Source organism: Camelus dromedarius, chromosome 6 (assembly GCF_036321535.1).
Source record: "Camelus dromedarius isolate mCamDro1 chromosome 6, mCamDro1.pat, whole genome shotgun sequence".
Taxonomy (NCBI): domain Eukaryota; kingdom Metazoa; phylum Chordata; class Mammalia; order Artiodactyla; family Camelidae; genus Camelus; species Camelus dromedarius.
Genome location: NC_087441.1, coordinates 82,141,437 through 82,161,370, shown reverse-complemented (window position 1 = coordinate 82,161,370; position 19,934 = coordinate 82,141,437). Strand labels below are relative to the sequence as shown.

Sequence of the window (19,934 nt, the reverse complement as noted above, 5' to 3'; positions counted from 1 at the left end):
ATAAGATCGACAGCATGAGTGTACCTGATGCTCCCAGCAGACACAGGGTAACAGGGTTTGTGGGAGATGCTCACTGGCTGTGAAATAAATAAGTGGCTCAGGAGAAGCCCAACCTTTCCAGCTACAAAGGCTTAGGAGAATATTTTGAGTGTCTTCCAAAATCAGGGTATTGCATTGTTTCTTTTGTCAGAGTTCTACGTATAGTTGGTTACATTCTATACCTGGAAATTTCTCCAGAACTTCTTACCAAGTGAGTGCCATTGCTCGGGAATGGGGTGGTTCTGCTCATTGACGGGGGTTGGCCAGAAACCGAAAATGACAGCTTCAAAGGAGCCTGGGATTTGTCAGTTATGTTTTGTCAGTGCTGTAGTTTTCAGGAAATGCTTTCACACTTTCTCTCCATCTGAGGCGGCAGTGTGCTCTCTTAGCAGCATCAGGAGCTCAGAGCCACGGGATGTTGGGGGCGGACTGCACTGCCTTCAAGACAGCCAAGCTAGTCACTGCAGGCGTGGTCCTTTCACATAGTGCATTTCATGTTCTATAGTAGAAGGTTTCAACAGGGAGTTAATTAACTGAGTTAATTAACATTTAATAAATATGAAGCTTTGATGAAAAGTCTGTTATAGGCCGGATATAATTTGTGAACACTTTGAAAACGGTTTCATTACAGAAATTTCAGTAGGGAAGATAAACAGTTTATCTTATTTATGCCTCTCTTTTAAAGTAACACAGAAACAAGGCAGAAAAGGCAGAGGATGATTTCTGTTATTCCTCTCGGCTTGCAGGTGCCCTCACATCCAGTGGCATCCATCCAGACACCAACACTGACACTGGCCATGCTCAGAACTACCTCAGCCCTGAAGACACAAGTGACAAATAGAAGGGGGCCGCGCCCTGTTACAGCAGGTGCTCTCACTTTGTGGGTCCTTATGTAACTGCGCGGTGTTAATCAGGATCGCCCGTTCTACATTGTGTGGCGCTGCTGCGGTGTCTTCTAGTTATTTGTTTCTGTAAGTACTCGTGTATTATTCTCCAATGTGTGTTACTACACATCTAAAAATGCTTTTTACAGATGAAAAATAATGTATATTTAATATAATAAGTCTGAAAAAAGGGACAAAAGAGGCTATCCAGGTCCCACTACTCAGAAATAATAATGAACACTTTAACATCTACTTTCTGTTCTTTTCATCAGTGTGTATCAGCTCTGTCATAAAAACCAGTGAGCACTCTGTGCCTGTTTACTGTGTGGAGACCTCCATTTTCCATTCGGCTTATTACATGTTTGTCTACAATATTCTATCTCCCCTGGCATGATTTTTAATGACCAGTATAGCATTATGTCTTGTGGAGGCATTGTCCATTTTACTTCGGACTTAAATAAACTTTTAAATTCCAAGTGTACTTAAGTGAAATACTGAAAAGAGAACTGTGGTGGTACCAAAAGAGCCCTACCTCCCTTCCCCTTATTTCCTGAGTGTAAAAGCTGTTGCCAATATGGTGTATATATTTCATGACCTTTATGCCTATGACATATATATATACCCATACATAGATACATACATACATATGAGAAATCTATGTATATGTGTGTATATATGCTTTTTTGAAAAATAAGGCCATACTATATGTTTTCTGCAGCTCGCTTTATTCACTCAGGGGTATATCATAGACGTCCTCCCACTCCAGACTCACCCGGTCCTTTCAGATAGACTGGAAGGGTCTCCTGATGTGCAGGTGTGGTCTCTTGTGCAAGGACACCATTGGTGGGAGAGTGCTGTGGACAAGGCCCTGGGCCACGGGGAAACGCCGGCCCCCTCAGTGCCCACAACTCGCCGTGATTTACCGCATCATTGTCTTGATGGTGGACACTTAAGTTTTCTCCATTTTCCACTGTCAGAAAGGATGTTTGACTGGCATCTTTCTTTAACAGACATTCCTGTGATCTTGTATGAGCATGCCTTTAGTTAAGTCTTCTGGAAATTTAGTCCCTGGATGTGACATTTATGTTCATCACAGGCTACTTTCAAGTGACTAGAAATTCCTTCTCCAGTGTGGAATGAAAAATGTAGAATTACTTATGTAACCAATTCTCTATTGCTGGATATGATTTCACTTCAGATTTTCTTCCCACCAGTTTAACCACTACATCTATTTGAACTGATTTTTTTTCTAAACGAAACGATTCCTAGAAGTGGGGTTGAATCAGTGTGTACACACGTTTTCAGAGTTTACATATCCATTGACATGTCATCCTCCAAAAAGGTCGCTCACAGTTTTTTCTCCCACAGATGGACACTAGCTACAATATCTTTTAAAAATATTTACCAATAAGATGAGCAAAAGTGCTTTTTCATTGTTTTAGTTTGCATTTGATGACCAGTGAGGTATTGAGCATTTTTCACTCATTAGCCATATGACTTTTGAAAAGTGAATGATCCATTTTGTCCTTTGCACAAATTTAAGTGAGGAAGCTTCTTTTTGATTTGTGACAGCTCTTTGTATGTTATGAACATTAATCCCTTGTCTTCATCAACATCTATCACAGAGTTTTTCCTTGTCATTTCTTTCGTTTCATTTTGTTCAGTAGGTTTATATTTGTTGTGGCTCAAAATATTCTTAAGATAGTAAATGTCTTCCTTTTGGCTTTTATCTTTGTTATTATTCTTAGAAATACTTTCTTATAATGGTATAAATCTCTTATGTAGGTTTATTTAATGTCTAAGATGGAGATGATAATAGTACTTGTTATAGTGAGGAGAAGTTGAATTAATGTGAGCAAAGAGTTGTATTTGCTGTTATTAGTATTTTAATATTTAAACCACTATCTGTAATTTTTTTTGTGGTCATTATGACAGGAATAGAATTTGTTCTTTCCAGGTGATTCTCTGATTGTCCCAGGACAATTATTGAATTCACAATTTGCTCTTTGATTTGAAATCCCACATGCACAAAATACTTATGTACACTAGAGTCTCTTTTTGAGCTCATGCTATATTTCTGTCAATCATACTTCCTTACTCCAGCGCCATATCTTACATATTGTAAAAATTAATTATTATCTGACAGTGCGATATTTTTTTGTTCTTTTCTTCCATCCCAAACTTTCTTGGCTATTATTATGACTTTATTATTCCTAAAGAATTCTAAAATATTTTGTTCAAGTTAAAAAAAAGTCAGATAAGAGTATTCATGGGATTTTTATTAAGTTTTGAATTATTTTTAGGAGAACTTCCATATTTACAAAACTGTTTTCCTCCATGCAATATGTTGATGTCTCTACATTCACACCTCTTATTTACCCCTCAGTACAGTCCTGTAGTTTTCTCCATGTACAACATGGGCATTAATTTTGAGTTTATTCCAGATTATTGTTGATGTTTTTCTTAATTTTGTAAGTGAGAATTTTTTGTTATTATATTTTTTAACTGTTTAAACTGACACCTAGGAAGGCAGATTCGGTTTGTAAATACTCACTTTGTAACAAATCATTTAAAATTGTAAGTATTAAGTAATTGTTCCAGGATCCTTTCTTTTGTGTTTTTAAATATTTGTTTCCAATATTATCAAAATGGTCATAGCTAAGAAGTATAGGTGTGGAGACTGATGGAAAGAGGTAGTGTGGCTCATGTACAAACTGTGAGCACTTTCATGGCTGCCTTTAGGCTGGAGAAGCCCCAGAAGAGCCCAGGTTAGACCAAGGGTGGCTTTGTATGCACTTGAAAGCCAGCTTTCCTACCTGTATGGTGAAGCCTGGTGGGCGTGGCAGGTAGATGATCAAGGTCTGATCAAGGTCATTGGCTGCACAGAGCGCTGTGTCTGTCAGAACTGGAGTCCATCTCCATGGGAAATGCTTGGTGCCAGGAACACTGCAGGGGAGCTGGGGAGTCTGTTTGTTAAGGATTTTCCAGTCCAGGGAGTTGGAAGATCAGACTCTGCATTCAGATCTGAGTTTGAATTCATCCTCTCTTGTTTACTGGTCCTCTGACTTTTGTCAAGTTATCTACCCTCTTTGAACTCCTATTTTCTTATCTCTCAAAATAGGAGAATTACGGCCTGCTGCTAGAGTGTTTGATCAGGATAAATGATTTGTTTCTATAAGATGCCACGTACAGTCACAAGCTCAGTGAGAAATGGGCTGTCACCTCTTCATCTGCAACTCAGTGCTCGACAGGACATCGGGGCAAAGCCAGTCCGTAATTTGTTTGTGATGCAAGTAGGAACAAAATTAATGTCTTGCCTTTCACTTGCAGTATTCTTACTCCTTTGCTTCATTTACTTCTTTCCTCCTTTCCTTTCCCCTCCTCCACCAAAAGATCCTGAGACTCTCTCAGAACAGTAGATTCAAATTACTTTAAAGGGTGTCTCATCCTCATGAAATAACAGTAACTTAAAAAAAATCTGTACAGATCCCAGACGTCATTGTATTTGATTTACACACACACACGCACACCCACCCACACACACAATCAGCCTACCTACCACTTGCTGAGGGAGAAGGACCAATTTTTCTGAGTTTTCATTCACTGAGCGTGAGAGCAAAGTCTCTTACGCAGACTTTCACCTTGCTTAGTGCATGGTGTTTTTAATTGGATTTCTGCTTTGTGGCCATAGAACTATTCTTATAGAAGAGAGGATGTGGAGACATAGACATTCTGCTGAGATATTGGTGTCAAAATATTTGAGTTGGAAAGGACTTAGGACAGCATAGAGTCGTAACATTTTATGGGTGAGAATCCATGATGGTGTAACTTGGACAAGAACCCGGGTCTTCTGTCTTCGTGTCCACGTGGATGAAGAGGCAACAGGGAGGGAGATGGCAGGGATCCTTCTTGCTTGAGTTCCAGGGTCTTGCTAGATTTCATTGCTCAGCTGTCTTTAGTTTAGGTCCGTGTGGCCTCTCATGGGAAGGTCAATCTGTCCTGAAAGACTGAGTTTCTAATCAGCAAAATGCCCTGGACCCACTCATATTTCCCAGAGTTTTTCTGCTGTCCTGCTGACAGTTTATATAAATGATACCTAAGAAACTACTGGATATAAAATCCTTATTGTTATCATTTGCCCTCAAGTTCCATAGGAATGGGGTGCTGTCTCAGGCTGTCTAAGGCTAGATCTGAACAAAGATAGGGTGATAGGCTGTGCTGCTGGACCCTCCCCAGTCGAAAGGGATTTCCACCTTAGTTTTTAGAATCTGACAGATGAGTTCAAATCTTGCCTTTACCAGTTATTAGCTTTGTGAACTTGGGGAAGAAACTGTACTTGTTTGTGTCCAATTTTATTTATCTGTAAATAAGTTCAGTATTTATTTTAGGGTTTTTGTTTTAGAATTGAATGAGCTAATTTCCTCATTTATACCTAAAATACTGATCGCGTGGTTCTATGCTGGTGCCTTGGTAGAAGATTACTAAGGGACTCAGCAGTGAGAATGCAGGTGGGGGACCCCTGGATCATAGAGCTTATATTCCAGGATATGCTTGTAAAAAACTGGATGTGCAGTGGATTTTTAGTAAATGTCCATTCCTTTCCTTATCCACATTGATTGTGTATATATCTTTGTACAATATATGAACAATTTTTTATTGCAATTTAAATATCTTTGTAGTATTTAAATTATGTAGCTATAACAAAATACGTGAAATAAAATGATTTGTCTTTTATTTTCTTTTCAATATGCAAAACAAAATAAAATAGAAAAGAAAAAAAAGTTTTGAAGGAGTAGAAATAATTTTATTTCTGTGGAATCAATTCCCTATGTTAGGTTTTTTAGTTGTGTTGTTAAACAGCATATAAAATTGATAGGTTGTGACTTCAGTGTTGATAGCTAGGTGAGTGTAGTTTCTTTTTGTGGTTGTCTTTGATGAATTATTTGCACTAGATCATAAATGATGTGCATGTTACATATTGGAAACGAGGAAAGAGTGGAGACATACTACCTCCAATGCAGTCATCTTGTTACCAAGTCGAAACTCGTACTGCTTGCTGTATGACAGGCCAATAAATCGGGAGATTGAGGTGTTGGAGCAAGGAATAGTGACTTTATTTGAAAAGTTGGCAGACCCAGAAGATGGCTGAATGACATGCTGGAGAACCGTCTCCCCCAAGTCAGAAATCAGTCCGCTTTTATACTAAAAAGGGGCGGGGATGTGGTTGGTTGTTGCAAACTTCTTGCGGTAGGAATAGTTTCTCCTTGGAATTCTTTGTTCTTGCAGCTGTCCACGTGGGTCAAATCATGGTGCCCCTCATAAACCTCCAAAAAAAACCAAAGTTGATTTTCTATTTTGCAACTTGCCATCTCTATATAAGTGCAGAAGAGTTAACATCGTGAAAGATCAGAGCCCGGAGAATAGGCTCTCCTGGATATTTCAGGCTAAAGGCAACTTTCTTTTACAAATGGTACAGAGCTACCAAGTCTGAGCCTAGAAAACAGCAAAGGTTTAAAGCCAAATGAACAGATCTAACATGCAGTCAAATTTATTCTTTTCTATTACAATTTCTTTTTCCACCACATAAATAATTTTAGGAAGAAACATGAGCAATTTTTTTACTTTTGCTTCTTAGTAACGGATAAGTGGGCCAAATACATTTATGAGAGCAGGGATGCTGTGTGGGCATTGGGGTCACAGCAAACTCTTGTTGGGGGTGGTCGACTCTGCAACATGTCTGATGCCCCGTGGGTGTTGGTGAGGGACCCCATAACCAGGGGCTCTCTTCAGGAACCAGCATATGGGCATTGACCTCTGGAGACCTTTTTCAGCTGCCGGAAATTTTTTCAGATAATGTGACTGAAAAACCACTTCAGCTGGTGATAATTAGGGAATAAAGGAAGAGGAAAAGGGCTTGGATTAGATTAGAAGAGAAGGACAGAATATCAGGTAACCTGGGGGCTTGGCAGTGGGTCCTTGGGAGAGAGGGGAGCAGAGGTGGGGAAGGGCACGGCTCTGGAACCAGCTCCTGCACCTGTCCCAGGGCCCAAGTCACACAGCTTTAAATTGGCCTAGGACACTTTCCTGTCTGGATGTCACCCTGGGCAGAACCTTGAGAATCGAAGGTAAGGGGTGGGCAGCACTCACCTAGGGGATCACTGAGGACTTCGTTCAAGTCCACGGTGCCTTTTCTGGTCATGTGTCTTCACTTGCCCTTTATCTTAGGATCTGAGGAGCAGGAGGAAGGAACGCAGGGAGAGATTCAGGAAGACATCTGACTGTGTTAAGAGACGACAGTCACAGCCACACGGGGAGCGAGGACACTTGCAGCAAAGTAAAACGACTTCACAACTATTGCATCAGAGCTGCAGGTGTGAGAGAGCCTAAGCCTGTCTCAGAGTGCAGGGGACAAGTGGAAAGGAATGGTAAATTTCCACTGACAGTTGAAATTTTGTTAAATAGCCTGCTAATGTTGCTTGTATCACTTGAATGAATGCAGGCATATTTCTATGGGCATTTATATGTTCACTCAAAACCACCAGCCACTCTTGCCCCCATCGGGGATGGGCTTTCTCAAGCACAGTGTACCTCCTGCTTGGGTGGGCCATGCTGCGGTTCCTCGCCTGGGGCCGGGCTGCTACAGGGCACTGAGTCCCCGAGGCACGGCCTGCGAGACACGACAGGAACACCTCTGCTCTTGACTGAGGGCCTCCGTTTCCCCCTGCAGTGTAAGAATGCTGGTGACTGAGTTAGAAGCATGCTTCGAAGCTGTCCATGTCCTTGCCATCCAGAAGCGGAGCCTGGGAGCTACCGAATTTCTCCAGAATGCGGTTTACATTCATCTTCTACAGGTGAGTTTATGTCCTTTTACAAGTGGAGGAATTACTGCAGTTTTTCCTGGAACTTACTCACCACTAGTCCATCTGATTTTTCTGTGCTTGGATTCAATATGGCATGCTAAAAATTCTGGAGTCAGATCTTGAAACCCTGATGAAGAGGATTATTTTATTTATTTATATGATAGTATTTTACTTACAAAATTCAGAGTTTTCGGTTCTTTCAAAAATTTTTTGGGGGGTTGGAGAAACAACTTTGCTCTTACCATCTTTGTGACCTGTTGCTTTGTGCCTCTCACCTGTCTTCTGTCACTTCTGAGGCGGTTCCAATTGTGACCCTGTCCGGGTTTTTCATGGTATAAAACATAAAGTCTGTAAAACTACAGTCCCATTTACTCCGAAGACATTTCACAAATACTACTTAAATCTGGGTGTGGTTTTAAGAAGACAGAATCATTAGAACATGTACTTGCAGGTTGCTAGTGCAAAATCCCCAAATCAATAGTCTAGCACAACATCTAATATCTTTATAATCTACCTTGGATTTGTATGGATAAGTGAAGCAGTTTGCTAAGAACTCAAGACCAGGGTTAGAATACAGGCTGGTGTAGCTCAGCAGGTCCTCCCAAGCTGATGCTCTGCCAGAGGGCGGGTCCTAGGGGAGAGGGCGTGTCCTCCCCTCCCTGAGCTGACAATTTGATGGGCAAGACCTTCATCAGGTGAAGAACTTGACTTTCTTCTAAGAACAGTGGGTTTGAAATCAGTCCTAAAAGCGTGGGAGTGACACAATCCCATTTGTCTCAAGTAGGGGAGAGTGGCTTTGGGGCCACTTGGGAGACTCGTGAGTCCAGGTGGGCAGTGTTGGTGGCTTCCACTTGACCGGTGGGATGGTCAGTGGGTAAAAGCGAACAGATTGAAGGCATGTTTAGATGGTAAAAAGGAAAGGATGAATGCTGTCTGTGAAGGTAGGATGGAGGAAGGAACAGGTTTCTGGGTGGATTAATGAGGTAAGTGATGGTCCTGCTGTGCTCTGAGGAGGGAAAGCTGTAGAGGGAGTTCTGGGGGATAACTGATGAGTACAGCTGTGGGTAAAGTGAAAGGCTGTTAGATGTGTGGTTTGGGAGCTCAGGTGAGAGCCAGTAGTGAGTAGGGGGAGGGGAGAGAGACTTTCAAATCAGTTTGTCTTGTGAACATACAAATAAGGATGAGTAATGACACACTTAAAACCTCTATATTCTGTATTTAAAGCCCAGTAACATTTTGCTATATTGACTGCAGAGGTTCTTAATTTTTTTTAAAGAGTAATAAAATAAATAGAAACAAAATAGTGGAGATAATGAACATCTTAGAGTTGATGTGTGTCCTTGTATGTATTTTCATACCTCATCTGTTTATAACCATAATCTACAAATAGATAGCTTGCTTAGCATAAGAGTTAAACAGAGGGACGTGACACACAGTGTTGGGGCTTGAAGCTGATCTTCTCGGGCAAATTAAGTCACCTCTCTGTGCCTTAGTTGCATCATCTGTGACTTCCCCCGGGCCCCTCATCACAGCTGATTTCCTAGACTAGATGTTGGGAGGGAGGCTGCTGAAGGGAATAAGAAGTGGCAACTTCTAGGGATATTGAAGAGAGAGACAAAAACAGATTAAAGCCGATAAACTGAGTAAAAATACCCTCAAAAGAGAAAGAATCCCGCAGTGTTTTGAGCCCCTTAGCGTAAGGGAAACAAAATCAGGTAGACCCAAAACTCTTGAGCATGTGAGTATTGTGGGTGGGTGGGTGTCATCAGAAAAGGGTTGAGAAAAGGCCTTTTCATTTCCCTAGACGTTTCCAGTAAGGATGGGGAGCAGAAGAGAAAACCCCCTGCTTCACAGTGGAAGCTGCTGTTTTGTGCAAAACTGACCAAAGTTTGGAGACCAGTCATCAGCGGTGCTGGCAAATGAAGAGACATCGGGATTGGGTGGGGCACTTGCTGCGACTTCCAGGTGACCTGCTGGCTGGGGGCTGTGAGGCGGGCAGTAGGTTTGCAGGGTGACCCGGGCATAATCCCTGGCTCTGAGGCTGCTGGTCTGACTAGCAAACCTAGGCACCCGCAGTCCTAATGGGGCAGCTCGGGATGTGGCCTGGGACACCTGCTGAGCTGAGGGTGAGAAGAGGGCTTCCCTGAGGGGGTGTCATGCCGAGAGTGGGAACGTGTTCCTGCAGGGGAGGAAGAGCCTCTGAGCAGGGTGCTGGAAGCACAGGCAAGACCAGCCTGAGCACGGAGGCTTCTGGGAGCCAGAAGTCATACAATGGCCCGAACCGCCTTGTTCCTGCGAGACTGCAGGGAAAAGATGCTGAAAAAGTAGGCAAGGGTCAGACCCTGTGGTGTTTTATGAGTGCCAGTAAAGGACTGGTCAGGCAGGCACGAGAGAACCCTGTGGGCGTCCCAGCTGGGGCGTCACGCCGGAGGGAGGAGCAGAGTTATAGACTTTGCCACTTATTAGCTGTGTGACTTTGAGCAAGATCACCCCACCTCTCTATATATATATATCTTCGTCTGTAAAGTGACAGAGTGACAAGCTCGTGTAATCAGAAGGCTTAGTTTAGCTCTGATCCTCTGTGTCCAGTCCTGTCAGTGCTGCCCTGTGAGGTTCTGCAGCGGCTGCTCTTACCCTGAGAAGGGAGGGCGTAGAGGGACATTGTAGTGCCTGAGGGCAGGAAGGGGTTGCTTTAAAAGCAGACATGTTGCCGCCTGCAGCTGCAGGCCTGCAGGCAGTTTGGTTGAAGGTCCTGCAGGGGACTTTGGAGGCCTTAGGTCGTGGAGAGTACTTTGGACGCCTTAGCTTCGTCTTAAGTCTTGTTTTCCCTTGCGGACCGGATTTGCCTTTGCAGATTGATGCTGAAGATTTGGGCTTCTAGCAAATCTGTTTTCAGAGATGGGTATATACGTAAAATATCGTATAAAATAAAATGATTTATTTAACGTGTGGGACTTCGCAGCTGTTGGGAACAGCTCTGTTTTCCTGGTTGTCACGGAGGACACCAAGGGTCAGCAGAGCGTGCGGGAAGTCAGGTAGCCTGCAGTGCTGCTGCGGGGTTTTCTCCCGAGTAGAGCACTCTGCTGAGTTGACTCCTCTGAGTTTGGTTGCCAGATGAGCAGACAGCAAATTAATGAGTTCTGGTGGGATTGTATAATGTCAGGAAGAAAGAGGAAACCGTAGTTTTTCCAGACTAAAACAAGCTTTTGTTTCCTGATCCAGTGTGTTCCATTACAGAATTGATGAGTTGTGTCTATTCTGGGACTTCATTGAAATAAACGTTCAGCCTAAATGATAAGAGTTATGTTTTATTTGGCTGGAGGACTCGAGCCGTTATGGCAACCTCTCAGATCACTCTGAGGGACTGCTCCCAAGAGGTAGGGGAGGAGCTAGGATATATAGAAGTTTTACAAGAAAGACCAGGTAGTTGGAACAATAAAATATTGCTTGTTATCTAAAGAAAACCAGATATCTCAAGATCAAGTATTTAGTGCTTTTCTATGTATGGGAGGAAGCAAACATTTGTGTCATTGAATTCATCCCTTTGGCAAGTACCTAGCTATCTAGGGCCAGTATCCTGTCCTTTCTTACTCTGAGTCCTCTCAGAGGGCACCACTGTGAGTGGCTGAGAGGCTGGGCTGCAGGCATGCACTCTTTGGGGGTGGCAGCAGCCGCTGATGACTTGGTTTCAGCATTCTTTGTTTACTGACATGGTTGCAGTATTTTCATTCACAGTGCTCCCCCTTGGTCCTAAATTCTGCCAATGTTTTGAGAGACATTTCATGACCAATTTTGTCCCATGGTGCTAGGATGGCTCAATCCTAGTTCAGGTGAAGAATCTTCTGAGTTGCCATTCAAGGTGCTAGTTTTTTATCAGGCCCTGTTGATACTAAAAATTCTCTGGATCACCTGTCTTACTTGTTTGTTATGATCCAGGAAGTGTTTTCCCTTCATTGCTCATTCCCATACCTAGAATCACACTATTACAATTACTTTATTCAGGGTTATAAATTTTATCTATTTCTTCAAGATGTTTAGTCATCATCAATTTTGTAGGCCTAGTTACACTTTAGGAAATGTAACAGACAATTTTATAAAATAGATAGGATATAAGTAATACAGCTAGTAACATTAATAAAGTCACGATTAAGAATTTAATAGTCGGGAAGTTGTATTTTGGGGTTAAAATTTTGCTTGTGTTTCTGATTGAGTTTGAGTGATCTTATGAGAAAGTTCATATTTATGGTCAGTCTCAGAGCAGGTATTAATTGGTCAGGTGAGGTCTCCCACCTTGTAAGATCAACAGAGGCCTAAACAGAACTATAATTTCTTTTTAGAATAACGTTTCTGAGGGCTATCTAGTTAGAGCCTTGGAGTAGGGAAACTCACAAAGGTAACACAGAAGAACTAGACATAGGTAATTTACCATAAACTTAACAATTGGAGTAGTTCATAATCAAAGGTAGGAGAAATTATCACAGTAATTTTTATGCAGGCCTGGTACGGTGTCTTGGGTCAGCTGTCTACCTCAGATATTGTCTTCTTCTCATCCTGGCCTGGTAGCTTTTTCTCCATTTGGGCATTGTTTTAAGGTGAGCAGTGCTCTATAGGCCAGTGCATTGCAGGGGCTATTTCTGATAGGAAATGAACCCGAAAGTCCGTTTCCTTCAACTTTGGTTTGTATGGTCTACTTAAGAGTACCTGATAAAGGGTCCTTCCATTCAGGTTGGAGACAGTTCTTTAAGTCATGCCTGTTCCAGTTTGTATAATCCCCTGGCTGCAAGTCATGGGGCATTGGAACTTTACCCAAGGATAGATTAGTGAGCTTCAGAAACAAAGCTAGAGTATCCTATTAATAATTCAGTTAAACTGTACAGCAATGTGACATAACAGCAAGGAATGATTGGGAAGTGTGTTAGTAAATACGGAAGTCAATTAACAAAGCTAGAATTTAATATCCACTAAAATATAATCTTTTTTCTCTCTAAAGTTACCCTCATTTTTCTCAAATAAAGCCATGTCAAGATTAATTGCTTTACAAGTTGTCTGATTATTTGATCATATAGGCTTTTTTAAATTGGCTGTGTTGGAACTTTTAATTAGGAGTCTCAGTGTAGAATGTTAATAAGGTTTGCTAAGGCCAGGAAAGCCCCGTCAAGGGCTTGCCATGGATTTCTGCCTTACAGATTTAGGTAAATTCTTTTCTCTTTAAAATCCTTAAAATACCTTGAGATTCTCATATCTGTTAGGAGATGATCTTCCTCATTTGTCTGATAGAGCCACTGGGGACCTAAGAGTTTTTAGTCTATTGAGGGATCAGATAGAGAGAAAATATAACTGTTCCAAGTCTGATTACATAGGTATAATTTATCAAATTGCTTTGAATCATAGCTAGCTGAAAGAGAAGAAATTCTTTATGTCTGGGAAACAGGTTAAAAGCCAGTAGTATTTTAAACAAAATCAAAAATTATAACCATATTCGCCAGTTTACTCAGTCCCATGTAACTAATTCTTTTAATCACAGTTTTCATTGGAAATTTAAAATTTCTTACCCAGTTTAGTTCACTGCTATAGTTTGAAATTTATTAGAAATCAGTAAATCTCCTTGAAGAGCAAGCATTTTGCAAAACCATCAGAAGACAACCATTAACTGTCTATAAATGACAAAAGATTTAAAATCATGGTTAAACACCGTTACACTATAATCGATAAAGAAACCTGGTCACTATACCCAGAATTATCACTGGTAACATTTCAGATATACCAGAATTTTAGGGAGTCCATATAATTTCTACAATATCTATATTAATAATATTTTCTCATACAATATAACCTTAGAAGATTTATTATTCATTTGACAATACCGTGTTATTTAACATGCCAAATGAAATTTACTAGATTAAAATCTCTCTTTGGGATGTTTCAGGGGCCCTCTGTAGCATCCCAAACTTAACTGGAGATTAAAACAACTTTAATTAGAAATTGATATTTGGGAAGCTTGTTAAAGATTTCAGAACACTTGGTCAGATAAACATATAGATCACTGTAACGTAGTACTAATTCATTAACAAGAAAATGCGTCAAAGGTAATGGCAGAACAGATCAGTTAAGTGGTATAAGAAGTTTTACAATCTGTTACTGAAGGTGGATTAACATTTTAAGAAAATTTTTTCCTCTTAACAGCGAGAAAACCAAATCTAGTCTTGTACCTGCTTACTTCTAAGATTCATTTACTTTGCCCAAGTTGATTCTAAACTTAGCCAATTCCGACCACGTATGAAACTCTTTCCTCAGGGTTCCTCTTCCACAAGCCTTCCATAGCTTTCTATACTCATATTAGTGTGTCCCTTATTTTCTCTTCCATTCAGAAGTAACCAGCTTCAGAAGAAAGTCACTATTTTTCATTAACAAAATATAATTCCATTCTTATAATTTCCTTTACACATTTAACTTACTTTCCTAGGATACTGAGATCATTCCCTTAATAATAGAGACTATTTCAGTGTGGCATCATCCATTTATTAGTATTTCTAAACACCTTTATTTTCTCTGTAAGGGGAAGTTATATGTTAAGTAATTCATATATCAATCTTATTTTATCTGAAAATGGCATAGCTATTTAATAAAATCCTATCATTTGACTTAATTTAGCACAACTCTAGAATTTAAAGATACCAAACATTTAGAGATTATCTTAAGCATACATTTTAAAAATATATTTTAAAAATTTACCCAAAGCTCTCATCTCATTTGCATTTAATTTACTTAAAATTTTACCACACCACATTACTGTTTTTTTTCTTGACAATTCTGCAACAGATATAACAGGATCTTATTTCACTTTCATTAAACCTAGGTACAGTAAAAGCATTATACTTAATATTGATGACTTTAAAGATGTCTATATTAATTAGAACATTCTTAAATTAAACAATATCAAATATTATCTTAATATTGAATATTTTCCAGTTCACGTGACGCTGAAAGTCAATTTGTTCAGTTTTTATTTTAAAAATACTTAATTTTCAAGCTCTTATGTTTTACGTCAATTAAGCAGATCTCTTTGACTTTGATTTTTTTTTAGCTGTAGAAATATCTCACATCAATAATGTGTACACAGTCTTATAAACAGACAAAAGCTAGAGATCTCATAGCTTCACTTTAAAACTTACTTATAAGATAGGTATAATAATAGTTGGAGTAAAGTGAATTTGCTTGCTCAAATCACTGAGGCTTGCTATTTATGAAACAGACATTTAAGATTTCTTGACAAAGTCTGAAGGACACGTCAGAGTTCTGAGTTCTAAAATGCCAAAAATTTCTTGGCCTTAAGTTTTATTTCGTTGAGCTAATTAGGCTCAGTCCTAGGTCACTGTTTGCTGTATTTCCATTTCTGATCTGCAAGACAAAGACACAATCTTCCAATTCCCCAGAGAACTGCTCTGTCACCCAGACCCAATTTTCTCTCCTTAATTGGCATTTTTTTTTATCAGTGAGAAGAGCTGTAAACAAAGAATTCCATCTTTTAAAACCTTAAGGTTTAAATTATCATGTTTTCCAAAGCTTGCATAAGGCATTTAGTAAGGTCTCTTTTCCTTGAGTTATAAGTTAAACCCAGGGTAAACCTCTTATTATATTTTTTTATTAGCCACTGAATATTAGTTTTTAGTTTTACGTTATACTGGACGGCTCATGTAACTCTGTTGGTTTCTTTTACTTTGTTCAATTAATATTTTCTGAGGGACAGATTTGTGCCCAGACTTATAAAACCAAGAAGGGGAAGCGTTTTTCCATTGAAACATATCTATCCCACAACATAATTAAGCAAAACTTTTATATAAAGACCATTTAAATATACCAATTTTACAAACTTTTATCTCAATTTTATTAAATCTTATACCTTTAATTTTTATATTTATGTTTAAATCAATAATTCTTATTTATAGAAGGAGTGCCAGAAGCCATTTTTTTTGTGTGTGTGCATTGTATCTAATTTTATAGAAAAGTCTCTAGGATGCCCAATTTTCAGCCAAAGAGCTTAGACCCTTCTCAATTTTTAATTTGATTAATTGGTCTGTTGTCCCAATCATTGATCAAGTATTTCAGTCTATATATACATATATTTTAAACTGCGGCAAATAAAACGGACTTGTTTGAACTTTAATGTTGGGGGGCAGTAGGTGATCTCTTTGGCCCTTTATTTTTACTTTATGTAGTGTAGTATCAAAACCTTGTACCTAAATCCAAAAATGTCCATTTTATTTATCTCATTCAAAATAATCATATAAAAATATTTATCCACTTGGGTTAAGCCCCTTATCTTTTTTTTTCGACATTTTAACAATCCTTTTTCCAGTTATTCAACCTAATTAACATTAATTATTCTAAGTTTTTATTAGCATCCCTAGAACCATTTATCGGAAAGGAAAAACACAAATGTAGCTTTTCAAACCAGTTTTATTTTTTTCACTAAGTTCTTAGCTTAAACATTAGATATATTTTTCTACCTTTAAAATTGATTTTAATAGATACCAATAAAACAGCTGTTTATAATGAGATCTCTTTCAACTCTCACCAATTTAAAAGTTTTTCCAAATTAAAGGATCCATCATATGGCCATCATTTTATATATATATATATAATAATATATATATTATTATTATATAATATATATATAATATATATATAGTGATTTTAAACCAATAAGATGAAGAGGCTCTTCCACATGAGAGTGGGGGTGTTGCCTAAATAAAATTCAAAGGTTTACTCTTCAAAAGCTAAAGGCCTTTGTGGTCCAGGCTGATGAAACAAAGTTTAAGATGGCAAAATATCTGACAATTGGTACAAAGAATTGCTCAGAATCCCAATTTATTTGCGTGGCCACCATATGTACACAATACTTGAACCTTTTGTATGGCAGAGTCCAAGGTTTCCTTTAAAAAAAAAGTAAACTTATATATACATACATACACACACTTAAAACACCCAGAGAAAGATAAAACGTTTACATTTCAAGGACACAGGAAGAGAAATCCAAGTTCCCCCTAACGGGAATTTTGTTTGTATAAGTTCAGAATTCCAAAAAATGTTTTTATCAGGCCTGGTTAGTTACTTTCATAGTGAGGTTTTTTTTTTTTTCTAATTCCCAATTAATGCTGTAAGTTTTGTACGTACATAAACCTGGCTGGGGTAATAGTTGGAGGCTGGCAATCTGTCATTTTTTCTTTTCTTTTCTGTTTTTTATTTTTTTTGAAAGTTCTATTCCACATTGTAAGGTCGGGTTCTCACAATAAATTTGCTAGTAAGATTTCCCTCAGGGACAACTCTATGGCATGAAGTCTTTGCCTCTACCACTCCTGCAAGATTCTCTGTCACCAGAGAAAGCTGCTACCAGCCAGGAGGAGGGTCCCATTTTTGGAGTTGAAAGATTACTCATAAGAGTTTTACTTTTATCCTGAAAAATTCAAAGGAGGTAACCAAATTGAGGAAAACATTAGACCAACCTCTTACCTAACCACTCAGCCCTGAACCCAGTGTCTTTCAACTTGGACACACTCGGGACGTCTCCACTGGGTGAGTATTTTCCTGGTATGTTTCCACCAGCCCCACATCGGACGTCTCCGCAAGGTGGGTATTTCCTGTTATCTTTCAACCAGGCCCCACCCAGTATGTCTCCACTGGGTGGGTAATTCACCACAGTATCTTTCAACTGGAGGGCCAGTTACCTGGAAACACCGCCAAATAAAACTCAGGATCATCAAGCAATATGTGATTTCCGAGAACCAAGAGAGATTCACCCAATTCATCTGGACCCCCCGAGGAGGCAGATGGGCACAAAGGGCCACTTATGGTACCAAGGCTCCAGATACTCGGAGAGTTCAGGTGGAGAAAGTCTGCTCTGGGTCCGTTCATGGTGTCCAAAACTGTTGACTGAAATACATGTGCAGCCTAAAGGTTAAGAGTTATGTTTTACTTGGCGGGACGACTCGAGCCGTGATGACAGCCTCTCAGATCTCTCTGAGGGACTGCTCCCAAGAGGTTGAGGAGGAGCTAGGATATATAGGAGCTTTACAACAAAGACCAGGTTGTTGGAACAGTAAAAGATTGCTTGTTATCTAAAGAAAGCCAGGTATCTCAAGTTCAAGAATTTAGTGCTTTTCTATGTATGGGAGGAAGCAAATATTTTGGACTCCCTGAATTCATTCTTTAAACAAGCACCTAGCTACCTAGGGCCAGTATCCTGTCCTTTCTTATTCTATGTCTGCTCAGAGGGCACCATTGTGAGTTGCTGCAGCTGCTGGGCTGCAGGCCTGTCCTCGCTGGGAGTTGGCGGCAGCCGCTAATGACTTGGTTTCAGCACTCTTTGTTTACTGACATGGTTGCAGTATTTTCATTCACATTGTAGTATTTTCATTCACGGACTGATTATGGATAATCTGCAAACTTGGAAAGCAACCGAAATGGAATTACTGCAGGTACATTCTTCTTTAATAAGCCGTGTGCAAACATAAACATGGAGGAAGCATACATTTGGATTTGGTGGTGTAGGGAAGGGTTTCTGCACAATACAGGAGAAGGCAATGCAGAATTCCTTAAGTCCACCTTTCTTTTCTGTAGTGGCTTCTGAGAACAGTTTATGGTAATTAACCAACATTGACAAATGGTGGCACACATTGCATTTAAGAGCTGGCCGGCTGCAAACTTGTGTATTGGACAGGTGGAATTCATAGGCAAATGGTCAGGTGGATGGGAGAGAGACGGAGCCTAGGCCTGGGCCCAGATTCCGGTTTAAATCGGCATTTCCTCACCATACGGCCTTGGACTAGAATGCAACCTCTCTTAACCTGTTGGTGAATCTGTGAAATGGGCATGATAATATTCGTTTCTTCCTGGGATTGTTGTAAGTTCTAAAGAGTATTGTAGCACACATGAAGCACTTAACACACTGGCACTTAGCAGTGTTCACTGTGTGCGGCCGCCCCGCTTGGCATGTGTCAGAGCCGTAAAGGCAGCATGTGTCTGTTGAGGATGCACTGGTAGCCCCTTGAATAGGTTGTGAATATGGTGATTCCCTTTAATCTTGGTAACTCTGTGTGCCATGGGAAGTTATTTTCATGGACAGATGAGGAATCTCAGGGTAAAGAAGACTGTGTAATTTGCCCAAAGTCAGACCATAATTTTGGGTGCAGGGGCCTCTGTTCAGCATGGGCCCCAGGGCCTTCTGCCCTCTCCATTCAGCACCAGAACCAGATGTGGGGTCGGCTGTTTCCCAGCCCAGAATATCGGGCAGGCCGCAAGACACACCTGGCTCTGCACTGCTTGAGCAAAAACTCCGGAGGAGAGGAAGTTACAAAAGGGATAATCATAAAAACAGATGACAGCAAACTGTGACCAGCACTGAGAAGGAAAGGAACACGCCTCGCAATGCAGAGCTGCGAGCTTTCCCGTCGGGGCTGCTCTGGGGGCGTTCATCTCAGCTAAACAAACTCTGCTGCTGCACCAAGGCAGGAAGGCAGGGAGCGTGTGGCCAGGTAGACAGGGCCTTGTTAATCATACTCATTCCCCATTAAGCTGCAGCTGTCACGGGCACTTACCTAGTAAACAGATGTCTTCCATAATCATCACGCACTTTTCTTGGTAGTTTTATTGCCCCACCTTTGAGATGAGGTCATTGAAGCTGAGCAGTTTGCTGCATGCCCGTGATCACCATGGAAATACCCCCACTGGTCTTTCAACCTAGACTGGTGTGGCTGTCATGTCCCAGCCCTGTGAATGGCATCGTGTTGCTTCTCCCAAGTGTCCCAAATGACTGACATTGATATTCTTAATTCGTAGGAAATGGTATGTGACAATAGGAGAAAAAGGTAGTAAGAATTTGTTTGGAAAACTAGAACAAAATCCAATTCTTCCCCAGCTGGGGGAGCGTACCCTGTGTCACTCACCCCACTCACTGCGTGTCACCTCCTCCCTGCCGTCTCCGCATTCAGAAGCCACTCTGAGCCTTTGAAGAACATTTTGCCTCTTGACACTGTTGACTAGGACCTGCGACCTCTCTGTCCCTGGTTAACTGTCTCTTCAAAGCCATTTAAATTTTTTGCAGGCTCCTCCGCTCAGATGTAAGAATATTCTCTTTCAACTTCTTGATGCAGCT

General features: G+C 40.4%; 1 long non-coding RNA gene across 1 annotated transcript in view; it reads left to right on the top strand.

The window, feature by feature from the left end:
- The window catches only part of LOC135321511 (uncharacterized), a 210,406-nt gene that overhangs the window by 178,041 nt on the left and 12,431 nt on the right, over positions 1-19,934 (top strand). Inside the window, exons 4-7 of the long non-coding RNA XR_010381343.1 lie at positions 786-1,010; positions 4,045-4,216; positions 6,210-7,348; positions 7,651-7,774. This is a non-coding gene — a long non-coding RNA (uncharacterized LOC135321511). The remainder of the gene's footprint in view (positions 1-785; positions 1,011-4,044; positions 4,217-6,209; positions 7,349-7,650; positions 7,775-19,934) is intronic.